The sequence below is a fragment of the Aquarana catesbeiana genome, linkage group LG01 (genome assembly GCF_042186555.1).
Source record: "Aquarana catesbeiana isolate 2022-GZ linkage group LG01, ASM4218655v1, whole genome shotgun sequence".
NCBI lineage: Eukaryota > Metazoa > Chordata > Amphibia > Anura > Ranidae > Aquarana > Aquarana catesbeiana.
Window position 1 is genome coordinate 909,228,658 of NC_133324.1, and position 19,497 is coordinate 909,248,154.

Genomic DNA, 19,497 nt, shown 5'->3' on the forward strand with positions numbered 1-19,497 from the left:
CGCCAGGGTTACCTTAGGTCTCTGTGCTGCCTCTCTGATTAATGCCCTCCTTGCCCGGTCCGTGAATTTTGGTGTGCGGCCGCCTCTTGACAGGTTTACTGTTGTGCCATGTTCTTTCCATTTGGTTATGATAGATTTAATGGTGCTCCTAGGGATCATCAAAGATTTGGATGGTTTTTTTTTATAACCTAACCCTGACTTGTACTTCTCAACAACATTGTCCCTTACTTGTTTGGAGAGTTTCTTGGTCTTCATGGCAGTGTTTGGTTAGTGGTGCCTCTTGCTTAGGTGTTGCAGCCTCTGGGGCCTTTCAAAAAGGTGTGTATATGTAATGACAGATCGTGTGCACTTAGATTGCACACAGGAGGACATCATTTCACTAATTATGTGACTTCTGAAGGTAATTGGTTGCACCAGAGCTTTTTAGGGGCTTCATAACAAAGGGGGTGAATACATACGTACATGTCAATTATCAGTTTTAAATTTCTGAAAAATTGTTTTATGTATATATTTTTCTAATTTTACTTCACCAACTTACCGACTATTGTGTTCTGGTCCATCACATATAATTCAGATTAAAAAAACATTGAACTAAATGTAATGTAACAAAATAGGTAAAAAGCCAAGGGGGTGAATACTTTTGCAAGGCACTGTATGGGCACTGAACAGGCTGCATTTATGGATACTGAACAGGCCACATTTATGGATACTGAACAGGCTGCATTGATGTGGCACTGAACAGGCTGAGCTGATGGGCACTGAACAGGCTGCATTTATGGGCACTGAACAGGCTGAGCTGATGGGCACTAAACAGGCTGCAGAGATGGGCACTGAACAGGTTGCATTGATGAGCACTGAACAGGATGAGCTGATGGGGACTGAAAAGGCTCCATTGATGGGCACTGAACAGGTGGAGCTGTTGGGCACTGAACAGGCTGCATTGAGGGGCACTTAACAGGCTGCATTGATGGGCACTGAACAGGCTGCACTGATGTGCACTGAACAGACTAACCTGATGGGCACTGAACAGGCTGCATTTATGGGCACTGAACAGGCTGAGCTGATGGGCACTGAACAGGCTGAGCTGATGGGCACTAAACGGGCTGCAGAGATGGGCACTGAACAGGCTGCATTGATGGGCACTGAACAGGATGAGCTGACGGGGACTGAAAAGGCTCCATTGATGGGCACTGAACAGGTGGAGCTGATGGGCACTGAACAGGCTGCATTGAGGGGCAATTAACAGGCTGCATTGATGGGCACTGAACAGGCTGCGCTGATGTGCACTGAACAGGCTAACCTGATGGGCACTGAACAGGCTGCATTGATGGGCACTGTATAGGCTGAGCGCATGGGCACTGAACAGGCTGAGCTGATGGGCACTGAACAGACTGCATTTATTGGCACTGAAAAGGCTGCATTGATGGACACTGAACAGGCTGCGCTGAAGGGCACTGAACAGGCTGAGCTGATGGGCACTGAACAGACTGCATTTATTGGCACTGAACAGGCTGTATTGATGGACACTGAACAGGCTGCATTGATGGGCACTGAACAGGCTGAGCTGATGGGCACTGAACAGGCTGAGGTGGTGGGCAATGAACAGGCTGCATTTATGGACACTGAATAGGCTGCATTGATGGACACTGAACAGGCTGCATTAATGGGCACTGATAAGACTGAGCTAATGGGCACTGAACAGGCTGCATTGATGGGCACTGATCAGGCTGCATTGGTGGGCACTGGTGAGGCTACATTGATTGACACTGGTGAGACTGCATAAATGGGCACTGATGAGGCTGCACTGATGGGCACTGGTGAGTATAATACACTCTTCAAACATGCTTTAAAATGCATGGTTTTCCTTTTTATGAACAAGAAAATAATGACGTTATGCAGTTGGGCTGGTATAATAAAGCTATGGGGCTGATATAAAATTATTTCCAGAAATAACGTAAATATCATACAATCATTACTTAAACACATACAACATACATTAAGATAAAAAACCTTCTGTGTGTAGCAGCCCCCCCCCCCCCAGCACCCTCCCCAATTACCTACCTGAGCCCCTTCTCTCTCCAGCTTTGTCCACGATCCCCTCAGCCATCCAGTACACTCCTCCTGATCGGCTGAGACAGAGCAGTGGAGCAATTGGCTCACACAGCTGTCAGTCAGCCAGTCAGGGGAGAGAGGGGGAAGGGCAAGGTCGTGGCTCTGTGTCTGAATGGCTACATGGAGCTCTGACTCTGCTTGGGTGCCCCCTGTAGCAAACTGCTGGCTGAGGGGACACTCAAAGGAAGGAGGGGCTAGGAGCAGCAAAGAGGCGCCCAAGAAGAGGAGAATCCAGGCTGTTCTGTGCAAAACCCACTGCACAGAGGAGGTAAGTATAACATGTTTGTTATTTTTTTTTTTTAAAAGAGCCTTTACAATCACTTCTTACAATTCTAGCTCTTCCTGGACTCAAAATTCTGGCTATGAATGACTCTCGAATTGCAATGCCTAAAGGTTTATTATAACCCCTGAGGGTGCCTGTTATACAGTGAGATTAGGTGGTTGGCTATTTTCTATGTATTTACTGATGACAGGTATGTTCTAAATCTTCCTGTCTCATAAAGTACATAGTACAGTAATTGAGTTGGAGACAATGCGTTAGGGTCATAGTCTCCAGTATAGCTTCACTTCTCTACATGGCTCAGGGATCACCTTCCATTTCATTCTAGGTGGATAACTGTAAGATGAAGATCCTTAGGTTTAGGAAGTATATACAGATTTCATGCATACTAATACACAGGCACACATGCAGAAGGTGTTTGTACAGCTCCATATCACTGTGTGTTCGGACGTTCTTTGCGCTGCTGGCAGTAATAGTCACCTGCATCCGGTATTTCAGAGTTGGCAATTTTAAGAATGACATCAGGTATAGATACAGTGTGACTGTTTTGGTCTGGAACCCCGGTATTTTGGCGATAGGCATGATATATAATTAGAGGTGGAGATTGTTCCGGTTTCTGATGGTTCCGGGGTAAGACACGGAACTTTGGATTTGCATCATTTACAGCTTCATGGGTTCTACAGGAGAGGGTGACTGTCACTCTTGGTAATGTAGAGATGACATTTGGAGTCTTAGCCATTCTAATCTGTCCAAGGGATCCTAAAAAATAAACCATTATATTATTTGCTTTACCTGACAAGTAATAAATACATACATAACAGAGGTACATACTTCTAATACTGAGTCAGTTGAAGTTTTATACCATTTCACAATACCTCATATGTAAAGACAAAACATACAGATCAGATACAATGAAAGCATCCTGAGATTTTTGGATTGCCACATGCAGATTGTTGGCTTTTAAGATTAACAGATCTTTTTCTTTTTTATCTCCAGTAATGAGGGCGGTTTATGTAAAGTAGAATAATATGCAAAATGATGGGAATTCCTTTGGTAATGTAAAGAGAGGGACTATGGTACAGAGTTGGTAGGAAGTATACTGTGTGTAATAAATTAATACACAATGTTTTTAGAAAAATCCAATAAATCAAACATTTAATCAAAAATAAGTGAAGCCTTCATGTGACATTTCTCCATTGTATTCACTGATTTTCTGTCCACTCCTTCAAACCCTATAAAGTAATTGACCACCTATTATAGTTCTCTTGTACTTTGTAGACAGAGAACTGACCCAACTAATGGTAGTCATATATGCTTCAGTTTTATTATCCGATCAATGTGTGATTCAACATCAACAGTCAAATCGCCATGACTTCCCTTCCGATCGGTGTAGGCTACTTTCACACTGCTCCTTTACAAAAATGTAATTCCCAGCATTCCCTTTTAATCAGGGTTCCCAGAGCCCCTGTTAGTTCGGAGTCTGCAGAATTTCCACTTGCACTATAAGGGCATGTGCAAAGTGATCGGACAACCCCTTGTTCTATGCGGGGAGGTGGATGTAAACCGACATGTCTCCATTTACACCTGCCTGCATCCGATCCAATGAAACAGATAGATGGAGATCAAGTCACCATCCATCTAGTGGATTGGATGACAGTCAGACCGGCCCATAGAGAACAGTGAGCTGTGTCCGTGTCCACTCTGCACAAGTGGAGCAGACACGCACCTATCATCTGCCTGCTCGGGGGGGATCAGTGAAGAGATCTCCTGCTGAGCAGGTGGATCCGATTGGCAGAGTCCAGCCATGTGAAAGGGCTCTAAGGGGGAGCTCTGTGGATTGTAATATAAAGGGGAACTCTGATGTAAGGGGTACTCTGGGAATCCTGATGTAAGGTGGTCTCTACTCACCAAAGCCCCCACTTACATCAGAGTCCCCCTTTACATTACAGCCTCTCCCTTACATTAGTGTGCTCAAAGGCTGGTGAGATAAGAGAGGAAGGGAAGGACGCTTCACTCACCATTGATGGAGGCTTGGGCCCTGGAGTTCCACCACTGTGGTCAGCAAGCAAGGTCTACCAGCCTGTGCTATACATACACATAGGATAGCAGAGCATGCTGGGGCTTGTAGTGCACCACACCAGGGAAACCCCAGCAGAATGCTGTGTTGTTAGAGGGGCTCTGGAGGTGACAATGCACTCTCTTCAGTCCCCTCAATGACTGACCCACCTGTGTGTTGCTTTCTTTTCAATCACTGAGAAGTTTGATTAGGAAGGAAGGCTGTCCTGGAGAGCTGTGGATCCCCTGTGGAGGGTTGCAGCATCCATAGTACATGCTGGCCTTTCCTCCACTATCTAGCTGCTGGCTGTTTGATTTTCACTTTGCAAGGCATTGAGCTGCCAGGGATTGGCATGTGAGCGGGGCCATGAGGACACACAGGAGGAGGGGAGCGATATGAGGAGGAGGAGAAGATCCTGCTCTCTCTAGTTCTTTCCTCTCCTGTCTGAGTGTCTGTGTGAGGAGGATAGGGGCAGGCTGTCAGTGCGGGGTCTGGGCAGTGTGAGAGAGAGTGTAATAGACACTCTGTGCTCATAACTGCGGCCAGAAACCCTGGAGCCACATCCCAGGCTTTTGGACCTCCCCCACAGTGGTGAAACTCCAGGGCTCAGTCGCAAGTACAAAGAAGAGAGAAAAAAGGTTTCTCCCAAGGGGGCCAATTAGGACACTAGAATTGAATTAATGTTTTATTGTAGAAAAAACACACAACAACAATTTAATGAAACAGTAATAGACCTGATGTGTACCTCATAGATTATTAAAAAAGACAACGTTGTCATATTAAAACTGGGGGACGCAGCTGCGCATGCACCATACACTCACTCACACACACTGTCATACGCACAAATTGATCATCAAAAGTTTCCAAAGATGAATTAAGCAGGAATACAGTCCTCTGGATGGTATGATAATTCCTTAGTGCTAAGCAGCATTTTTTGCTAATGGGTATGGATAATCAAATGGCGATATTCGGCGTTTGTGGTGTCTGGAGCAAAGCGATCAATACCTGTGGACGTACTATTTGAATTCCATGACACTGTCAGGTTTGAACATTGAGTGCAATTTACAGTCCTTTTTGCCCAAATAATATCTGAGTAACTATGCACTATTAGCTATATATTGTCTCATTGTCATTAGTCTGTTGTTCAAAGTCCATCTTCTCTCTTTCTCTTCGTCTGTTTATGACTAAAAATATTTTTAAAAAATGCCTATGCATTCATGTAGTTCCCTGCTGAAAGTTGTGTATGGGAGGTAGTATGGTTGGCATCTTGTGGCCAAATTTTGGTATTAATAATAATAATAATTAATAATTTTATGGTTATTTAAGCCATCTCCCCCAAACTCCTCCCAGGTTTGAGGAAGATAGCGTTCTGATTGGCTAGCGAAACGCGTCAGTGCTGCTAGGACTGCAGCTCTGGGGATATTCCCAGAGTTGAATGATTGATTAAACTATCGAACCTATGAATTAATATCTATACTTTGGTTAATCCGGGCATCCAATCCATTTTTTTCTCAGTCGCAAGTATGACTGCTGCGACCCTGGTAGTTCCGCCACTGCCACATACTGAACATTGCTACCATTCAAGAAACATTTTTCAACCTGCTTCTTCGAATTTTCTTATCACTGTGGTCGAATACGAACATCTATTTGACCCCACTAATGATTAGAAAAACGAACAAACTTTTTTAAAACCTGCTTTTCCTAATTTTCATTCGAAATTCTGGCAAAATCACCAGGTCAAAAAAGAAAAAAAAAAAACCTTGAAACATTTTAAAATTATTGGTGAGCTGCAGTATATTACGTTTTAGTTTTTTTGAGGTTTTTAGATATGTATTGTAAAATCTCACTTTTGTGAGATACTGAATGATCATAAATCCAGGCTGGGCCTGGTAAACGCTAAACTTTTTTTCTAATTTTCCAAAATTGGACACAGATAAATATAAGTTTTAAAGACAGAGTCCATGTATGCTTTAGTCTTTGCTTTTACATTTGGTGTTCCCTGCAACTAAGTCATTTGGTTAGGAAGACATACCTAGAGAAAAGAGCAGGAAAAGTAGGAAGAATCCCGCAGACATTTCCATTTTAGCACCCTCCTGTGAAAATAAAAAATATAGCAGAAAACTGAAATTCGGTATAACATTATTAAATGACAGAGCTGACATACAGCAGACATATGGGACTAAACCACTCATCTGCAATCTATCTTCTTCTTTGATGCTATTCATGGTAGCCCTTCAGCAGCTGGTTAATACCTTTGTATCTGAAAATCTGCTGCATTATATACTTTTTGCAAGCATATTTACAGGCATACGTTAATAATAACGTTGTCACTGTCTTCATCTCTTGCGTTGGTATTGGCCTTGTAAAGTTGTCTGCAGAACATTTTATGGAAATAGCAACTTCAAGGTGAGTGTTGTTTGTCCGCATTCCTTATTATTGTTTGGCAGCCCCTGTCATTCAGTTTCGGTGTTTGGCCATTATTTGGTGGCTCTAATAAAGGCTTGCCATGCTTTGTGTATGCAGTCATTCCTATGGACACTGTTGCTTTTGAAAAAAAATTAACTTTGGACTAAACTAAAATTTTGAATACATAAGCTCTATATGAACAATTATTATAGTTTTTTTTTGTTTTTTCAGTGTAGCCTACACTAATGAAAGGAAGCTTGCCATGTGAGTCTGAAGAGCAAAAAAATGTAATATACTCGATGGACAGATATATCAACTGTAGTGGGGATGTTGCAAAATTTTATTGTAAGTAAAATAGAATGCAGAATTTGAACTTACAGTAAAACCTTGGTTTGAGAGTAATTTGGTTTGAGAGTACTTTGCAAGACAAGCAAAATGTTTTAAAACATTTGACTTGATATACAAGTGATGTCTTGATATACAAGTAGCATCATGTCACAACTGAGTATAAAAGAGAAGAGAGGCGCCTCTAGGTGTAGCAATATGGTTACATTTAATGAAGGTAAAACATTTAGCAACTCACATGGTTGATGATTAAAACAGGCACATCTAAGTATGCAGGCATCTGGGGTAAAGCTGTCCACATAGACCATCCTCCTCACCACCATCAACCTCCCTTCCACGCTGCGCTCCATGAGCGGTTCAAGCTTTCAGATCACTCTACTGCAGGGTAGTCTTCCCCGTCACGATTGCAGACTGACATCGGTGAGAGCCGGCGGTGTGGGGGATGCCATGTGCCTCTTTTAACCATCAATCATGTGAGTTGCTAAATGATGTAGCTTCATTAAATGTAACCATATTGCTACAGCTCCTGATGTATTTTGCTCCTAATCCACTTGTGGAGGCTTTCATTTGTGGATGGACTTTTTATGGTTAAGCAACCCATCACATTGCTATAATCTTTTTATATGGACTATAAACTGAAGGAATTATGAATAAATGGTTGTGGAATGAATCATCTGAGTTTCCATTATTTCTTATGGGGAAATTTGCTTTGATATACTAGTGCTTTGGATTACAAGCATGTTTCTGGAATGAATTATGCTCGCAATCCTAGGTTTTACTGTATTATGGTATGGTATTTTGGAAGTTGAATATTGTTCAGCACAGAAGAATGCACTAAATAAACTCTTTTGACAATCAGAAGGCACTCAAAGCTCTCTCTTTTTGCAAACATCGACCTGATCTATATTTTTTGTGTCTCCATCATCCTGACAATGGTGGTGTTCTTGTCTGAGGATGACCAGAATGATTTTGAAAACATGGAGTTTGCTGTAAAAATATCAACTACTAAAACTTTGCTAAACTAAAAACTCAGTTTCTCTCATTAAGCTGCTTAGGTAAATTTATTTCCAAAAACAATTGCTCTTCTATATTAGATTATGCCGTTATCTCATTGCAGAGCTGTATTATGATATGTGATCAAATGTGCTCAAAAACATAACATGCCAAACCAACATCAAAATAACAAATTCCATTCATAAAATATTCACTTAAATAACATGCATAATGTCCTTCTTTATAAACGAATGTCATTAATCAATCAGTGCTGTATAGTCCTCCTATGTCACCTGTGTGACTCAAAGTATTGGTGCTGATATATAAACGTGCCAAACATGTTATTCATGTCCTAATTAATTCATGCAAGTTGATTGATTAATGTGCAATCCTTATATTTCACTTGTGATTGTTCCACCAACAAATGGAAGATGGAAGATTATATTTTTTGCCACAAGTTTTTGGAAAATGCCAAATTTTTTTTTTTAGACAAAGTTGTGAGTTTGAATTGCACTCCAAAACACATTTTGCTACTTCTCCCGAGTATGGGGATACCATATGTGTGAGACTTTTTGACAGCCTAGCCACATACCCAAAATCCAATGACCACCTTCAGGCTTTGGGCTTTAAACCTTCAGGCTTTCAAGGGGATTGAATTTCCTGACTACCTATCACATTTTTGGAGGCCCTAAAATGCCAAGACAGTAGAAACACCCCCAAATGACCCCGTTTTGGAAAGTAGACACCCCAAGGTATTAGCTGAAAGGCACATTGAGCCTTTAGAAGATTTTATTTTTGCCACAAATCTTTGGAAAAATTACAAAAAAAAGATGTTTCACACAAAGTTGTCACTTTAATGAGATATTTCTCACATCATGGGTATATGTGGCATTACACCCCAAAACACATTCTGCTACTTCTACTGAGTATGGGGATACCACACGTGTGACACATTTTGGGAACCTAGCCACTTACAGGGGCCCAAAATCCAATGACCACCTTAAGGCTTTCAAAGGGTGTAACTTGCACATTTCACTTCCTGATTACCTATCACAGTTTCAGAGGTCCTAAAATGCCAGGATAGTACAAACACCCCCCAAATTACCCCTTTTTGGAAAGTAGACCCTCTACGGTATTTGCTAAGGGGCAGTATTTCGCAGATCTTTGCTGCTACAAGTTTTTGGAAAATGAAGAAATAAAACGAAAATGTATTTTTCATCTTCTTTTTTTTCATTTTTCAAAACCTCTCTGCTTGCTGAAAACTGAAAAATGAGTGATCAGCAGTCTTTTATTGGTAATTTCTTGGTGTAGAGCTGGCGGGGGACAGCTTCAGCATCGGGTCGATGCTGCAGCTATCTAGGTGAGTATGTATGTTTATTTTTTGTAAACCCACACTTCTCTTTTAAGAAATGACAAGGCTATTGCTGAATAAATAGGCCCATAGCATACATGTAAAATGTGCTTTTGTTTATACGGAATGTACAGGTGACCGACAGGAAGTGTTTAAAGGGAATGCTATCACAAGGAGTAGGGGGATTCTTAGCCTTGTTTAAAGTATAACTAAGGGCAAAACTTTTTTGTTGAGTGGAGAGAGATTAGAATACCTGTCAGGTTTTCCTTACTGCCTGTGCCCCCATTAGGGAGATTCACCTGTGTTATTTGTCCTATTTATCGTTATTACTGAAGATGAAAAATATTTGGGTTGTCCCCAGAGCAGGAATAGAGGGGAAATCATCCAATGGGGACACTAGTTCTGGTGATGACCAGGGATTCCCTTTTACTTTTGAGGGATTTCGTCTGACTTTCTGTTTTTGGCAATGGGACAGTAAATAAAGGAAAATCTCCCCAATGAGACATAGATGGCAAAAAAAATTGACAGGAATTATAACCCTCGCTTACTTTATCCAAATGAAAAAAAAATGCTTTTAGTTCTCTGTTAAGTTCCGATTTATTGTTGGCCCATAAATTACATTTAAAAAAATGTGATGGACTTCCGATGATAAGCAGTGTGACAGGGGAACTCATGGAAAGGAAAGTTTGCATCCTCCCTGCTCTAAAGCAAAGATCATCATCATTTATACTGATTAAAATGCTAGTTTTCTTGAAAGTCAAACTGAATAAATCAGTATATGCATAATGTATAGAGCTACTGCTAACATTAAGGCTGCTCTCACACTGGGGCGGCAGGTCCGTTAGCAGTAAAGCGCTTACCGCTGTTTAAGTGGCGCTTTTCGGCTGCTAGTGGGGCGCTTTTAACCCCTGTTATCTGCCAAAGAAAGGGTTAAAACTGTGCATGTTGCGACGTTTCCGAAGTGCTGCCCATTCATTCCAATGGGCAGCGGCGGTGTAGGAGCGCTGTATACACTGCTCCCAACCCGCCCCAAAGATGCTGCTTGCAGGACTCTTTTTCCCGTCCCTCAAGCGCACCGCCTCAGAGTGAAAGCACTCGGGCTTTCACACTGGGAGGCATGAGAGGTGCTTTACAGGTGCTATTTTTAGTGCTAAAATACCTGAAAAGCGCCTCAGTGTGAAAGTAGCCTTAAATATAAGTATGTAAAAGTTATCACGCCTGTACAGAAACTGACACTTAAGTGAAAATTGGCAACACGTTAATGTAAGGTATAGTGGGCTTTTAAATTAACCTAATATCCCATTTACTAAATCATATATGACTGTATATAATACAACAACAAATATGAAGGTACTTACCACTACCAGTTTGTACTTTACGGATTACCAAAAGGTAGTTTGTTTCAGTAAAATATTCTGATTCCAGAGAGCAGCTGACTTGCAGACTGTCAGATGATATAATAGGACAACATCACATTTTACATTCAAAATCCTCAATAATAATACTGTTAGAAGAAACATAAACAGTTCTGTTTGGAATGACAGCCCTGAGGGGTCTATCGATACTTTATTATGTGAACTGTCACGTAGGCACGCCGGGGCCACGGACCCTATCCAGAAGTGCTGGATCACATATCTAGTACAGGATCAAGCGCAGGAGAGCCGATCTGCCGTCGTAGTCGTACACCTATGTCAGGCTGTCAGCAAGCAGTTAATGTATGTTTCATTTCACAATTAGAAGCACACATCTGCCATTCTCAAACCAATCATTACAATTCCCATTCATGCGAGCAACATGACCAGCCAATTACATAATTTTCTTTTTTCTTTTTTTTTACAAAGAAACCTTGAGGTACAGTAATACATGCAGGGAGAGAAGATCACTCATCATCATCAATACGGTGCTGTCACCTTACTTAAAGTAAAACTATAGGAAAATCATGTGTCCCCAGTGGAGTCCCTCTTAAATCATGTGTCCCCAGTGGAGTGCCTCTTACATCATGTGTCCCCAGTGGAGTGCCTCTTACACCTCTTACATTATGTGTCCCCAGTGGAGGGCTTCTTACATCATGTGTCCCCAGTGGAGTCCCTCCTTACATCATGTGTCCCCAGTGGAGTGCCTCTTACATCATGTGCCCCCAGTGGAGTGCCTCTTACATCATGTCTCCCCAGTGGAGTGCCTCTTAAATCATGTGTCCCCAGTGGAGTCCCTCTTACATCATGTGTCCCCAGTGGAGTCCCTCTTACATAATGTGTCCCCAGTGGAGTGCCTATAACATCATGTGTCCCCAGTAGAGTGCTTCTTACATCATGTGTCCCCAGTGGAGTTCCTCTTACATCATGTGTCCCCAGTGGAGTTCCTCTTACATCATGTGTCCCCAATGGAGTGCCTCTTTACATCATGTGTCTCCAGTGGAGTGCCTCTTACATCATGTGTCCCCAGTGGAGTGCCTCTTACATCATGTGTGCCCAGTGGAGTGCCTTTTACATCATGTGTCCCCAGTGGAGTACCTCTTACGTCATGTGTCCCCGGTGGAGTCCCTCTTACATCATGTGTCCCCAGTGGAGTGCCTCTTACATCATGTGTCCCCAGTGGAGTCCCTCTTACATCATGTGTCCCCAGTGGAGAGCCTCTTACATTATGTGTCCCTAGTGGAGTCCCTCTTACATCATGTGTCCCCAGTGGCGTGCCTCTTTACATCATGTGTCCCCAGCGGAGTGCCTCTTTACATCATGTGTCTCCAGTGGAGTGACTCTTTACATCATGTGTCCCCAGTGCAGTGCCTCTTTACATCATGTGTCCCCAGTGCAGTCTGCTCCTCACAGATCGGCATTCTGTCAAAAGCTCCAACCTGTCAAAAACTCCAACCAAGACAGCACGCCATGGGATGAAGGCTTGGCGGCAGCTACATGTGTCTGTCTCGTTCCCCTGTGTTCAGTGGAGAGGGGCTAATCCGTGCAGCTAAACCCCGGCTTTAGTGTACAAGAGAATTGTGAAGAGAGAAGCCGATTCATTGGCTCCCCTCTCTACTGAACACAAGGGGAAAGAACCTGCTAGCCCGGAAAGAGATCTCGCAGAGGTGTCGCCGGCCATTTTTTTGGAGCCAGCTACGGTGGCAAAAACATTTCCCGGGACAAAAGCAAAATCCCAGGATTTTAATCGGGACAGCCTCCGATCGGGACGAGGGTCCCATAATCGGGATTGTCCCAGGAAAATCGTGACTCTTGGCAAATATGAGCATTGTGCCTGAGTGGCCACAGGCCAGATATCAGTCCTGAACACAAAGATGGATGGGGTCTGTACTTAGCCTTGTCTAAGCTCCTACTGAGTATATGAGACTGTGATAAGGTTGATGGTACTTACCTCTAGCACTTTGCCCTGTAACGATGTTCAAGGCATACAGGTAGTATATCAGTCAGTGTCAGTATATAATGACCAATGTACTGTTTGCAGAGAGCACCTGACTTGCAGACAATGGGGGTGATTTACTAAGAAGAAGGCACTGCACCAGTTCATACATTAATTGGTACGCCGGAAAAGTCATTAATCGGACGGGCGAACCGACACACATTGAAGTGCAAATAGCGATAATAAATACCCGCATATGTAAACTGTAACTGTCGCTAGGGTAACTGCAGTTTTCTCATTGATAATAGCGCACGCTCAATACAATTAGTTAATTTCATCTCATTGGATGTATCTTGTTAGGCAATTAGTAGGTGTTCTCAGTTAATTAACCCTTTTGTCGCTAATTTCATTCCTATCACTTTTAATATATCTTTGAAATGTGTTTTTTTTTCTTTTTTTATCCAAATCTTTCAATACATTACAAAGAACAGAGAAGTGTTTCTAAACCCAATACATTTTTTTTCCAATCTTGATCTTTAAAGGTGACAATACACTGCAATTATTTAGATCTTAAATAAATTAGATTTAGTGCAAGAGCCTGTTTGATTTCCTATCATTTTAATTAATCGTTCAAGTACGTCTTCCTATTTTGCTTAAATATCAAGTTGTACAGAGATCGGCCAATCAGATTGCATAGTGCATGACTATCCTCAATGCCAAATTTGGAATGTAGATGTGCCATGACCCACTTGTATTTTCCTAACTATATTTCTTGGGCATTATACAAGGCACATGAAAAACCACCTTTTTTCAAGACATGCTAGAGTGATCAGGAATCTTCAACCTACGGCACTCCAGCTGTTGCGGAACTACACATCCCATGAGGCATTGTAAAACTCTGATATTCACAGACATAACTAGGCATGATGGGAATTGTAGTTCCTGAACAACTGGAGGGCCGTAGTTTGAAGACCCCTGTGCTAGACCATTATTATGCCTCCAGAATTGGAGTGTGGCATCTACCCAACTTCTCTCTATCTATACATCTATAGATATATCTATATATACATACACACATGACCCACACAAACACCACCCCATGTAAAAATAAATAAAAAATGATCTTAATTTGCAAATAAAGATCATCTCTTTCTCAGAGAACAGTGATCAGGGCATGGTGGTGGGAAGAAATTAGCAGCAGCACAAGCAACTTCCTGGAGGGGCTTGATGTCATTCCTGTGTGCTGGCCACCACTTCCGGGAAACAGATATGCGCCACAGGTACATACCTCCGCGCACACAGCAGTTGCGCATCTCACATACACAGCGGTCACGCATCTAGATGCATTTGGCGCATCTAGCTGCAGGAACCCAATTTTTATGGGAATTAATAGTAAAGCAGATGCAGATTTCCAGGACTGGACTAACAAATGTTTCTAGTGAAAGGCAACTGGTATTTTCTATTAAACAAGGTCTAAATGGGCCATTGACATGCATCACAGTTGAACTTAGGAATGTGTCTTTGCAGAGTTAAGCTAAATTAAATCCTTTCTTATTTTTCTTGTGGACAGAGTGCAGAGGGATTAGAAGTCTTGTCAGTTTTTGTGAAGACGTCTCACAAATTTTGCCACTTTCTCCTTTAAATTTATTCACATAGCCAAACAGGAAGTGAGGGTAAAACCCTACCAATGTCTTTCCTTGGAGACACACAGGTCAATCTAAATAGTTTCCCCATTAGGTAAATTGCACTATAGCATTTTGCTCTGTACACCCCAAATTATTAGGTATCTTGGACTTCGGGGTTTATTTACTAAAGGCAAATCCACTTTGCACTACACGTGCACTTGGAAGTGCAGTTGCTGGAGATCCAAAGGGGGTCATGCAAGGTAAATAAAAAAAACATCATCTTTGCTTCTACATGATTGTATGATGAAATCACCAGTGCTTCACCTCAGATTTACAGTGAGTACACTGCAAACCACCATTGCAAATCAATGCAGCCTCACCATTGCAAATCAATTCAGCCTCACCATTGCAAATCAATGCAGCCTCACCATTGCAAATCAATGCAGCCTCACTGCAGTCAATGCAGCCTCACTATTGCAATCAATGCAGCTTCACCATTGCAATCAATGCAGCCTCACCTTTGCAATCAATGCAGCCTCATTGCAATCAATGCAGCCTCACCATTGCAATCAATGCAGCCTCACCATTGCAATCAATGCAGTCTTACCATTGCCTTGAATGCAGCCTCACCATTGACATGAATTCAGCCTCACCATTGACATGAATGCAGCCTCACCATTGACATCAGTGCATTCTGATCAATACCCATCTGCAGCCTAGAAGGGGACAGGGAGGGGGGTGTTACGAGCGCCAACAGATTATATACAGGAAAATCTCCTGTTTACTCATGGGCCTCTTTAATACAAAGTCTCGCCTCCTATGATAGACAGAACAGTTGTCCAATGGCAGCCCAGGACACAGGACTTCCTATTACAGACGCCCCTGAGTAAACAGAAGATTCTCCTGTATGTAATCTGACGGCACTCGCCCCACCCCCTCCAAGGCAGCACCAATAAATGCGGTATATATCTTTTGTGGCCCTGGGGGCCACAAAAGGTATATATAGCCAAATCACCAGGGGGGCCGTATTAAACCGGAACACAGGCCGCACTTTGGACATGCCTGCTGTAGACTCAGATGTAACGGAGAACACTGGGGACTCTAATATAAGGGGGAACACTGATGTAAGTAGGAATACTGCAGACTCTGGTGTAAAGGGGGCACTGTCATATAAGGAGTTCCCAGCAGTCCCCTTTAATCAGGGTTCCCAGAGCCCCCCCTCCCCTTACCTAGGCAGGCAGCATGACAGAGCCATAGAGCTGGTGGGCGGGCAGCACAGGAGATCTGGAGAGTCGGCGGGCAGCATGACAGCCGTAGAGCCGGCGGGCGGGCAGCATGGAAGAGCCGGAGAGCCAGCGAGTGGGCAGCACTGGAGAGCCGGCAGGCCAGCAGATGGATGAGAGAGCAGAGGGATGACATCATCTCTCACCACCCGCCCTGCATCACTGCAATTCTGCCCTCACTTTGCACCTGCAGGCAGCAGAGAGATTTCATCATCTCTCACTGCCCGCCCTCTCTCTGGGACTCAGTCAATGCACATGTGCTGCATCTGGTGACAGGTGATACAGCAAGTGACAATCCGCATTTGGTGGCAGGTGACGTGGCAAGTGACAAGCTGCATCTTTTGGCAGGTGGCATGGCAAGTAATGTGGCAAGGGACAATGCGCATCTGGTGGCAGGTGACGCGGCAAGTGATAATCCTCATCTGGTGGCAGGTGACGTGGTAAGTGACAAGCTGCATCTTGTGACAAGCGACATGGCAAGGAACAATCTGCATCTGGTGGCAGGTGACGTGGCAAGTGACAATCCGCATCTGGTGGCAGGTGACTTGGCAAGTGACAAGCTGCATCTTGTGGCAGGTGACGTGGCAAGTCATGTGGCAAGGGATAATCTGCATCTGGTGGCAGGTGATGTGAAAAGCTGCATCTGGTGGCGGGCGACGTGGCAAGTGACAAGCTGCATCTGGTGGCAGGTGACGTAGCAAGTGACAAGCTGCATCTGGTGGTAGGTGAAGTGGCAAGGGACAATCCGCATCTTGTGGCAGGTGATGTGACAAGCTGCATCTGGTGGCAGGTGATGTGGCAAGTGACAAGCTTCATCTGGTGTCAGGTGATGTGGGGCTCTCTGGAGACCCTGATGTAATGAGGGGGGCTCTGGACCCACATGTAAGTGGGGGGGCTCTCTGGGGACCCTGATGTAACAAGGAGGGCTCTTGGGATCCTGATGTAAGGAGGGTCAATAATAACAATAATAACAAACCATGGGATCCGCACCCAGATATGTAACAATTATATATATATATATATATATATATATATATATATATATATATATATATACACACACATATACAGTATCTCACTAAAGTGAGTACACCCCTCACATTTTTGTAAATATTTTAATATATCTTTTCATGTGACAACACTGAAGAAATTACACTTTGCTACAATGTAAAGTAGTGAGAGTACTGCTTGTATAAAAGTGTAAATTTGCTGTCCCCTCAAAATAATGCAACACACAGCCATTAATGTCTAAACCGCTGACAACAAAAGTGAGTACACCTCTAAGTGAAAATGTCCAAATTGGGCCCAATTAGCCATTTTCCCTCCCCGGTGTCATGTGACTCGTTAGTGTGAATGGGGAGCAGGTGTGTTAAATTTGGTGTTATCGCTCTCACTCTCTCATAGTGATAACTGGAAGTTCAACATGGCACCTCATGGCAAAGAGCTCTTTGAGGATCTGAAAAAAAGAATTGTTGCTCTACATACACCCTGTTCCAAATTATTATGCCAATGATATTTCTCTCATTTACCTAAAAAATTTATGTAAACAACAGTCAGCATAATTCTCATGTTATCAACTATTAAGAGTACAATTCAAATTTTATTGAACAAACCTCCTAATGATTTTTTCTAAATAAAAAACTTACAATGCACTGTTCCAAATGATTACGCACAATAAGTTTCAAAACACTTTATAGGTTGTAAAGAACTGAAAATTGTCATTTGTTGTGTTTGCAGCATATTTACTGAAATCAAAAGCTATTTCAATCAAACTTTGAACAACATTTTAACTTTTTAAACATTTTAACAGGTCACGTTACATTTTAACATAGGACCCCTTATTTGATAGCAGCTTCACAAGTCTTGCATCCATTGAACTTGTGAGTTTTTGGACAGTTTCTGCTTAAATTTGTTTGCAAGATGTCAGAATAGCCTCCCAGAGCTGCTGTTTGGATGTAAACTGCCTCCCACCCTCATAGATCTTTTGCTTGAGGATGCTCCAAAGGTTCTCGATAGGGTTGAGGTCAGGGGAGGATGGAGGCCACACCATGACTTTCTCTCCTTTTATCCCCATAGCAGCCATTGACACAGAGGTATTCTTTGCAGCATGAGATGGTGCATTGTCATGCATGAAGATGATTTTATTATGGAAAGCATAGTTCTTCCTTCTGTACCAGGGAAGGAAGTGGTCAGTCAGGAACTCCACATACTTTGCAGAGGTCATCTTTACACCTTCGGGGACCCTAAATGGGCTGACCAGTTCTCTTCCCATGAATCTGGCCCAAAACATGACTCCACCACCACCTTGCTGATGTTGCAGCCTTGTTGGAACAGGGTGGCTGTCCACAACCATCCACTACTCCATCTATCTGGACCATCCATTGTTGCACGACACTCATCAGTGAACAGGACTGTTTAGTCTTCATGTATTTTTCTGCCCAATGCAGCCGTTTCTGCTTGTGAGCATTGGTTAGTGGTGGCCGAATGGAAGGTTTATGCACAGTTGCAAGACTCTGGAGGTCTCTACACCTTGATGTCCGTGGGACTCCAGAGGCACCAGCAGCTTCAAATATCTGTTTGCTGCTATGTAATGGTGTTTTAGCAGCTGCTCTCTTGATCCAGTGCATGGATCTGGCAGAAATCTTCCTCAATGTGCCTTTATCTGCACGAAACCGTCTGTGCTCTGAATCAGCCAAAAATCTCTTAATAGTGCGATGATCACACTTAAGTTTTCGTGAAATATCTAATGTTTTCATACCTCATCCAAGGCATTGAACCATTTCACTCTTTTTGGCAGCAGAGAGATCCTTTTTCTTCCCCATATTGCTTGAAAATAGTGCTCTGCTTAATAATGTGGAACACCCTCCTTTAGTAGTTTTTCCTTTAATTGGGCTCACCTGGCAATCTAATTATCACAGGTGTCCAAGATTGTTTTCAGTGATCAAAAGAGCCCTGAGACACAATGCCATCCATGAGTTAAACTGAAAAACAAAATATTTAATCTTTGTGACACTGAAATAGAATTTGAATAATAATGTGGAACAGGGTGTAAAGACGGTCTAGACTATATGAAGATTGCCAAGACCCTGAAACTGAGCTGCAGCATGGTGGCCAAGACCATACAGCGGTTTAACAGGACAGATTTCACTCAGAACAGGCCTCGCCATGGTCAACCAAAGAAGTTGATCGCACATGCTCAGCGTCATATCCAGAGGTTGTATTTGGGAAAAAGACATATGAGTGCTGCCAGCATTGCTGCAGAGGTTGAAGGGGTGGGGGTCAGCCTGTCAGGGCTCAGACCATACACCGCACACTGCATCAAATTGGTCTGCATGGCTGTCGTCCCAGAAGGAAGCCTCTTCTAAAGATGATGCACAAGAAAGCCTGCAAAGTTTGCTGAAGACAAGCAGACTAAGGACATGGATTACTGGAACCATGCCCTGTGGTCTGATGAGGCCAAGATAAACTTATTTGGTTCAGATGGTGTCAAGCATGTGTGGCGGCAACCAGGTGAGGAGTACAAAGACAAGTGTGTCTTGCCTACAGTCAAGCATGGTGGTGGGAGTGTCATGGTCTGGGGCTGCATGAGTGCTGCTGGCACTGGAAAGCTACAGTTCATTGAGGGAACCATGAATGCCAACATGTACTGTGACATACTGAAGCAGAGCATGATCCTCTCCCTTCGGCGACTGTGCCGC

At 43.1% G+C, this 19,497-nt stretch overlaps 1 long non-coding RNA gene across 1 annotated transcript; it reads right to left on the reverse strand.

Moving 5' to 3' along the window:
* Positions 1 to 2,287: 2,287 nt before the first annotated feature.
* Positions 2,288 to 11,012, reverse strand: LOC141125916 (uncharacterized). Its single transcript, XR_012241403.1, has 3 exons — positions 10,902 to 11,012; positions 6,481 to 6,541; positions 2,288 to 3,151 (listed from the first exon to the last, which is right to left on the reverse strand). It is a non-coding gene; the product is annotated as an uncharacterized lncRNA (long non-coding RNA).
* Between the last annotated feature and the right edge of the window lie 8,485 nt (positions 11,013 to 19,497).